Raw genomic sequence first — 9,835 nt, 5'->3', positions numbered from 1 at the left:
ATCAACTAAACCATGTCCGATCATCACGTGAGATGGAGTAGTTTCATTGGTGAACATCGCTATGTTGATCATATCTGCTATATGATTCACGCTCGACCTTTCGGTCTCCGTGTTCCGAGGCCATATTTGTATATGCTTGGCTCGTCAAGTATAACCTGAGTATTCTGCGTGTGCAACTGTTTTGCACCCGTTGTATTTGAACATAGAGCCTATCACACCCGATCATCACGTGGTGTCTCAGCACGAAGAACTTTCGCAATGGTGCATACTCAGGGAGAACACTTCTTGATAATTAGTGAGAGATCATCTTATAATGCTACCGTCAATCAAAGCAAGATAAGATGCATAAAAGATAAACATCACATGCAATCAATATAAGTGATATGATATGGCCATCATCATCTTGTGCTTGTGATCTCTATCTTCGAAGCACCATTGTGATCACCATCGTCACCGGCGCGACACCTTGATCTCCATTGTAGCATCGTTGTCGTCTCGCCAATATTATGCTTCCACGACTATCGCTTCTTAGTGATAAAGTAAAGCATTACAGCGCGATTGCATTGCATACAATAAAGCGACAACCATATGGCTCCTGCCAGTTGCCGATAACTCGGTTACAAAACATGATCATCTCATACAATAAAATTTAGCATCATGTCTTGACCATATCACATCACAACATGCCCTGCAAAAACAAGTTAGACGTCCTCTACTTTGTTGTTGCAAGTTTTACGTGGCTGCTACGGGCTTAAGCAAGAACCAATCTTACCTACGCATCAAAACCACAACGATAGTTTGTCAAGTTGGTGCTGTTTTAACCTTCGCAAGGACCGGGCGTAGCCACACTCGGTTCAACTAAAGTTGGAGAAACTGTCACCCGCTAACCACCTTTGTGCAAAGCACGTTGGGAGAACCGGTCTCGCGTAAGCGTACGCGTAATGTCGGTCCGGGCCGCTTCGTCCAACAATACCGCCGAACCAAAGTATGACATGCTGGTAAGCAGTATGACTTATATCGCCCACAACTCACTTGTGTTCTACTCGTGCATATAACATCAACACATAAAACCTAGGCTCGGATGCCACTGTTGGGTAACGTAGTAATTTCAAAAAATTTCCTACGCACACGCAAGATCATGGTGATGCATAGCAACGAGAGGGGAGAGTGTGATCTATGTACCCTTGTAGATCGACAACGGAAGCGTTAGCACAACGTGGTTGATGTAGTCGTACGTCTTCACGGCCCGACCGATCAAGCACCGAAACTACGGCACCTCCGAGTTCTAGCACACGTTCAGCTCGATGACGATCCCCGGACTCCGATCCAGCAAAGTGTCGGGGAAGAGTTCCGTCAGCATGACGGCGTGGTGACGATCTTGATGTACTACCATCGCAGGGCTTCGCCTAAGCACCGCTACAATATTATCGAGGACTATGGTGGAAGGGGGCACCGCACACGGCTAAGAATATGATCACGTGGATCAACTTGTGTCTCTAGGGGTGCTCCCTGCCTCCGTATATAAAGGATCAAAAGGGGGGTTGCGGCCGGCCAGGAGAGGGCACGCCAGGAGGAGTCCTACTCCCTCCGGGAGTAGAATTCCCCCCTTTCCTAGTTGGAATAGGATTCGGGAGGGGGGAAAGAGGAGAGAGAGAAGGAAGGGGGGCGCCGGCCCCCTCTCCTTGTCCTATTCGGACTAGGGGGAGGGGTGCGCGGCCCAGCCCTGGCCACCTCTCCTCTCTTCCACTAAGGCCCACTAAGGCCCATATACCTCCCGGGGGGTTCCGGTAACCTCCCCGTACTCCGGTAAAATCCCGATTTCACCTGGAACACTTCCGATATCCAAATATAGGCTTCCAATATATCAATCTTTATGTCTCGACCATTTCGAGACTCCTCGTCATGTTCGTGATCACATCCGGGACTCCGAACAAACTTCGGTACATCAAGATGCATAAACTCATAATATAACTGTCATCAAAACCTTAAGCGTGCGGACCCTACGGGTTTGAGAACAATGTAGACATGACCGAGACACGTCTCCGGTCAATAACCAATAGCGGAACCTGGATGCTCATATTGGATCCTACATATTCTACGAAGATCTTTTATCGGTCAGACCGCATAACAACATACGTTGTTCCCTTTGTCATCGGTATGTTACTTGCCCGAGATTCGATTGTCGGTATCTCAATACCTAGTTCAATCTTGTTACCGGCAAGTCTCTTTACTCATTCCGTAATACATCATCTCACAACTAACTCATTAGTTGCAATGCTTGCAAGGCTTATGTGATATGTATTACCGAGAGGGCCTAGAGATACCTCTCCGACAATCGGAGTGACAAATCCTAATCTCGAAATACGCCAACCCAACATGTACCTTTGGAGACACCTGTAGAGCACCTTTATAATCACCCAGTTACGTTGTGACGTTTGGTAGCACACAAAGTGTTCCTCCGGTAAACAGGAGTTGCATAATCTCATAGTCATAGGAACATGTATAAGTCATGAAGAAAGCAATAGCAACATACTAAATGATCGGGTGCTAAGCTAATGGAATGGGTCATGTCAATCAGATCATTTCACCTAATGATGTGATCCCGTTAATCAAATAACAACTCTTTGTCCATGGTTAGGAAACATAACCATCTTTGATTAACAAGGTAGTCTAGTAGAGGTATACTAGTGACACTCTGTTTGTCTATGTATTCACACATGTATTATGTTTTCGGTTAATACAATTCTAGCATGAATAATAAACATTTATCATGAAATAAGGAAATAAATAATAACTTTATTATTGCCTCTAGGGCATATTTCCTTCACAAAGTACTTCTTGGAATTTCCCTTGAGTTTGCCCATAAAGGCCTCAAACTCGTTAGCCTCCACATTAGCCCCCTCAAGTTCATTAATGCTATCCGTCAGGGAAGGATGATTAATGATGGTAGTTTTGATGTTGGAGGTTACCTTGTTGGTGGCTTTAGCCATGAGGCACTTGGCGGTGATGCTCTCATTGGGTGAGTCGAAGAGAGACACTCGTGACATTGTTGCAATGGCAACGGAAGCCATGGCAACCGACTCACCATCTTCATCATCGTCATCATCCTCATTGTACTCTTCTTGCACAACCAAAGCCTTGCGAGGAGTCTTCTTGGTGAAGTTGTTCTTGTTGGGGAACGACTTGGCCTTGTCCTTTCGGATGAGCTTGCCACCATTGTCTTCCCTCTTCTCATACGGGCATTCCGCAACGAAATGACTCACGTTGCCGCAATTGTAGCAAGTCCTTACACATTGCTTGCCCCTTGTTCCACTTGAGTTGCTTTTGCTAAAGTTTGGCCTCGAGTTTTTCTTGCTCCAAAATTGCCTTGAAGCAAGTGCCATATGTTCATGATATGCATACTTCATATCTTCGGGGTTGCTCTCCTCTTCTTCCTCTTCTTCTTCTTCCACGGTGAGCTTGGCCTTCAATGCTAGGTTAGGCTTCTTTGCCCGTTGAGAACGGAGCACCGCATTGTCGGCGGTCTTGTCCAAAATGTTCATGGCCACAAACTCATCCAACACTTCGCTTGAGGTCAAAGTGTGGAAGTCCGGTCTTTGACGGATGACGGAGGACATGGCCTTGTGATAGGGCATCATTGCCTTGAGGAATTTGCGCTTGATCCAATTGTCATCCGTGTCCTTGCTCCGGTGATCTCATAGTGAGACCGCGAGTTTGGTTACTCTCCGATAAAGCTCACGAGGTTCTTCATCTTCTTTCATTGCAAACTCATCGGCCTCATTTTGTACCGCTTAATAATTGGAGCGTTGAATGCTTGCGCTTACCCGGTAGAGAGAGACAACACAACACCATGCATCTTTGGCCAAGGCAAAGGGACGAGGATGAGGTAGGTCTTCGGGTGGAATTGCATCTTGAATGATGAAGAGAGCATTCTCATTGAATTGAGTATCTGCGGCTTCTCGAGGAGTGAAGTTGCTTGGATCATGCGGATAAAAACCTTCTTCAATGATTCTCCAAAGGTTAGTGTTCACATGATTTAAATGATGTTTAAAGCGGTAAACCCAAGAATCAAAGTCCTCATTTTTCACAATCTTAGGAGGAGGACCGGCATGATTCAAATGAGTGGAAGGAATCGGTCCACCATAAACAAGTGGTGGTTCCACATGGGCAAAGATGTCGGTGCCATTCTTACCACTAGAAGAAGGAGCCTTTTCACTACTAGCTTCCCCCTTGTCGGGCATAGCATCCGTCACCTTGTTGGCGGGATCACCCACTTTCAACGGTGCGGTGGATAGTTTAAGCCCCTCAAGAAATTTAGTAAACATGCTCTCAACTTCGGTCATCATGGAGGTTTTCAATGTCTCCAAGGCCACATTGAACTCCTCACGAGAGACCGAGGTTCCCCCATCACCCGTAGACGAGATAGGATTCACACCGGAGTGTTCCTCCGCACCGTCTACGGTATCAACCATACTCTTTGGACGGTAAAGTCCTTAATAGAGAGACGAGGCTCTGATACCAATTGAAAGGATCGATATGGTTGACTAGAGGGGGGTGAATAGGCAACTAACAATTTTTAGCTTTTCTTTAACAATTTAAACTTTGCATCAAAGTAGGTTGTCTAGATATGCAACTAGATGAGCAACCTATATGATGCAACATGAATAGGAACACAAGCAAGCAAGATATATGAAACAAATAAGCTACACAAGTAAAGGCATGAGATAACCAAGAATGGAGACGGTGGAGACGAGGATGTGTTGCCGAAGTTCCTTCCCTTTGAGAGGAAGTACATCTCCGTTGGAGCGGTGTGGAGGCACAATGCTCCCCAAGAAGCCACTAGGGCCACCATAATCTCCTCACACCCTCACACAATGCGAGATGCCGTGATTCCACTATTGGTGCCCTTGGAAGCGGCGGCCGAACCTTTACAAACAAGGTTGGGGCAATCTCCACAACTCAATTGGAGGCTCCCAAAGACACCACGAAGCTTCACCACAATGGACTATGGCTTCGCGGTGACCTCAACCGTCTAGGATGCTCAAACACCCAAGAGTAACAAGATCCGCAAGGGATTAGTAGGGGGAATCAAATATCTCTTGGTGGAAGTGTAGATCGGGGCCTTCTCAACCACTCCCGAGCAAATCAACAAGTTTGGTTGGCCAGGGAATGAGATCGGGCGAAAATGGATCTTGGAGCAATAATGGAGCTTTAATGGTGGAAGAGGTAAGTCAAAGGGGAAGAAGGAGACCCCTTATATAGTGTGTGGAAAAGATCCAACTGAAGGAAATATGCCCTAGAGGCAATAATAAAGTTATTATTTATTACCTTATATCATGATAAATGTTTATTATTCATGATAGAATTGTATTAACCGGAAACATAATACATGTGTGAATACATAGACAAACAGAGTGTCACTAGTATGCCTCTACTAGACTAGCTTGTTAATCAAAGATGGTTATGTTTCCTAACCATGGACAAAGAGTTGTTATTTGATTAACGGGATCACATCATTAGGTGAATGATCTGATTGACATGACCCATTTCATTAGCTTAGCACCCGATCGTTTAGTATGTTGCTATTGCTTTCTTCATGACTTATACATGTTCCTATGACTATGAGATTATGCAACTCCCGTTTACCGGAGGAACACTTTGTGTGCTACCAAACGTCACAACGTAACTGGGTGATTATAAAGGTGCTCTACAGGTGTCTCCAAAGGTACATGTTGGGTTGGCGTATTTCGAGATTAGGATTTGTCACTCCGATTGTCGGAGAGGTATCTCTGGGCCCTCTCGGTAATACACATCACATAAGCCTTGCAAGCATTGCAACTAATGAGTTAGTTGTGAGATGATGTATTACGGAACGAGTAAAGAGACTTGCCGGTAATGAGATTGAACTAGGTATTGAGATACCGACGATCGAATCTCGGGCAAGTAACATACCGATGACAAAGGGAACAACATATATTGTTATGCGGTCTGACCGATAAAAGATCTTCATAGAATATGTAGGAGCCAATATGAGCATCTAGGTTCCGCTATTGGTTATTGACCGGAGACATGTCTCGGTCATGTCTACATTGTTCTCGAACCCGTAGGGTCCGCACGCTTAAGGTTTCGATGACAGTTATATTATGAGTTTATGAGTTTTGATGTACCGAAGGAGTTCGGAGTCCCGGATGGGATCGGGGACATGATGAGGAGTCTCGAAATGGTCGAGACATAAAGATTGATATATTGGAAGCCTATATTTGGATATCGGAAGTGTTACGGGTGAAATCGGGATTTTACCGGAGTACCGGGAGGTTACCGGAACCCCCCGGGAGGTATATGGGCCTTACTGGGCCTTAGTGGAAGAGAGGATAGGTGGCCAGGGCTGGGCCGCGCGCCCCTCCCCCCTAGTCCGAATAGGACAAGGAGAAGGGGCCGGCGCCCCCCTTCCTTCTCTCTCTCCTCTTTCCCCCCTCCCAAATCCTATTCCAACTAGGAAAGGGGGGAATCCTACTCCCGGAGGGAGTAGGACTCCTCCTGGCGCGCCCTCTCCTGGCCGGCCGCACCCCCCCCTTTGATCCTTTATATACGGAGGTAAGGGGCACCCTTAGAGACACAAGTTGATCCAGGTGATCATATTCTTAGCCGTGTGCGGTGCCCCCTTCCACCATAGTCCTCGATAATATTGTAGCGGTGCTTAGGCGAAGCCCTACGACGGTAGTACATCAAGATCGTCACCACGCCGTCGTGCTGACGGAACTCTTCCCCGACACTTTGCTGGATCGGAGTCCGGGGATTGTCATCGAGCTGAACCTGTGCTAGAACTCGGAGGTGCCGTAGTTTCGGTGCTTGATCGGTCGGGCCGTGAAGACGTACGACTACATCAACCACGTTGTGCTAATGCTTCCATTGTCGATATACAAGGGTATGTAGATCACACTCTCCCCTCTCGTTGCTATGCATCACCATGATCTTGCATGTGCATAGGAAATTTTTTGAAATTACTACGTTACCCAACACCAACCGTTACCCACCAACCAGCCCGCGGCCAGCGGTACTACCGTGCCTGGCCAGTGGTACTACCGCAAGGTCGTGCGGTACTACTGCTTGCAACCAAGCGGTACTACCGTACCGACCCATGGTACTGTCGCGACCCCAGCACAGAAACGGACGCACAGAAGCTAGGGGCGGTACCTCCGCACGCGCGGTACTACCGCGCCCCCCATGCGGTACTACCGCAAGGCAAAAGTCCCAGCCAGGGGGAAGGGAAACTTCCATGCCTACTTCTGCAAAAAAACGGAAGTAGCAAAAACCCGACACAGTAGTACTGCCGAGGGGCGGTACTACTGCCTGACCGCATAGCGCGGTACTACCGCACGGCGAAAGCGGTACTACCGCGGCAGGGCGGATGTAAAAATTATATCCGCTCCTACTACCGCAAAGGGGCGGCACTAGCCTGGTGGGCAGTGGTAGTGCGGCTCCAGGGGAGCGGTACTACCGTGGGCACCAGCGGTACTACCGCGCCACCGCGCGGTACTACCATGGATGCCTACGGTACTACCATTGATCCAGGAGCAGTACTACCGCAACCACAACAGCAACCAGTCACAGGAGGCAGGAAAACGGAGGAAGCTCCAAGGAAGAAGGAGGGGATAAAAGGAGACGTGTATGTGATGATTCCACCCAAACCTTTCCAACGCGGACCCCCTCTTAATAGTACGGCTTTCCTACGACTCAAATCCACCAAAAAGAAACGTAGAAAAGACGCCGTCTTCGTCAGTCTTCGAGGGGCACCCAATCGTCTTGTGCCTAGCAAAGAAGTGTCTGGAATACTCATGGCACACGATTAGTCCGCAAATGCGTTGTCATCAACCACCAAAACACTTAGGGATAAATATGTCCTTACACCTTGAGTGACCCACTTAACGCCACCTCGACGCCGCCAGTACTCCTCTTCGGCATGCAAGATAGCCATGACTTGGTTTTCTAGTGCGTATCTACAGGCACACTTTGCCTCTGAGAAGACAAGTTGATTAGCCCGTGCATCAAATGTTGGCAAGCTCATCGACCAACCTAGCTCTCATAAGTTTGTCATTGTGATCCAGATTGGCTCCCCAGCCACGAAGGAAGGCCCTAATATTGGCAGCAACCGATGTCCACAACTCTATGGGTCCCTGCTGTTGTCTAGCCGCCGCAACCGCGCACAGTCACCAATTAGCAGAAGCCCTCAATTTCAAACCATGTTGTTATTAAGAACCTTGGACTGTGCCTAATAGACCTTCCCCGAAGGAGAGGACAAGCGACACATGATCAGAGCCAATTTGTGTTTCAGCGATCAAAAAACCTAATGGAAAAGCACCTCCTGCTCCGAGGAGATGAAAAGCATGTTTAGAACACTACGAATTGGAGATAGTTGTTTGTTTGTCCAAGTGTATCTCACATCCGATCTGGCTGCTTCTTTGAGTGCAATCAAGGCGATAGCATTGTTAAATAGATGCACACGAGGCCAATCAATGATTGCGTTGTTTTGTCCATCCCTCGGCGGATCAAATTAAAATCGCAACCTACAACCACAGAAAAATTACGCGTGGAGATCAACCCAAACAGGTCTTGGATTTCCCCCAAGAAATCTAGAGCGTGTGTGGTCAGCAGGGCCATACACAACCACCACCACCCACTTCTTGAGCGGCAGTGTCTAATGATTGCCAACAGAAAAAGGGAACCTTGATCCCAACTGACCATGTCGTAACAATTGCGGCTACATCCTAATAAGATTCTCTCAGAATGACCTACGGACGCCACCCAACACTAGTTGAAACGCTGCATAGGATCCAATGCAAGCAAATCATGAAAAGTAAAATCTGACTTAATCATTTCCTGAAGTGCTACCACGTCAATTTGCTCTATGCAAATGTACTCCTTAAGTTGTGTACGCCTACCCAAAAAATGCATTATGTAATTTGATTACAAAGGCGAACTCCCCTGGAACTCAACGCTTTGGCCACTCGCCTCACCGCCTAGACGCGGCAACAAGAGGAAGATACAACAACCACCTATGTTGCATCCCCTCCCATGGCTCCCATAGGAACATCGGCCTCTAGCCCAGCAGCCCCGACTGCTGAAACCGTCGACAAGGCATTGGCCACAACTTTGGCTGCAGCCACCTTCGTAAGCGTTGCTTGCGCAAGTTCCCTCACTCTAACTAGTGATAAAATCTTATTATGTGAGGAATCGACAACCACACCATAATTATCCAGAATATCTAATAGATGTGCGTCAGAGAAAGAAAGCATTTCGGATGGTGTACTCGGGCAAGGGATTATTTAAAGCCTTAAGGTTTTTGTCTGCCGTCCGAAGCTGCGCATGCTACATGGAAGACAGATCCACCATAAAAAAATCCAAGGAATTCATTGGTACAATTTACACTTCGCTAACCCTTTGCGTTCGTTCGGTGTAGCCCGTCTGTCGAACTTAATCTTAACAACACCTCCCCTTTGACCCTTCCTAGGTATATATTTATGAACAACATTGCTTCATGATGGACTTCTTTATCATTTCATCATCCGGAGCATGCCCGGGTTCTGCGTGGAGCGGCACGAGCAGAAGCATGTGAGGATGGTTGCGCTCGGAACCGAGGTGGCTCTGACCGACAGGCTACGCCAACGGATGTCGTCGGAGCGGCTCGAGGTCGAGGTGGACATGGTGTTGCGTGGCTCGGCGGCCCTGGGCAGAGAGCGGAGGCTACTGTCGTGTCGAGTGGATATGGAACGTGCATTGTCACGCCATCTATGTGCAAGGTCTACGTATATTTTGTATTGCACTATTTTTTGTGTGT

Source organism: Triticum dicoccoides, chromosome 2A, assembly GCF_002162155.2.
Source record: "Triticum dicoccoides isolate Atlit2015 ecotype Zavitan chromosome 2A, WEW_v2.0, whole genome shotgun sequence".
Lineage (NCBI taxonomy): Eukaryota > Viridiplantae > Streptophyta > Magnoliopsida > Poales > Poaceae > Triticum > Triticum dicoccoides.
Note: the sequence above shows the minus strand (reverse complement) of the source record.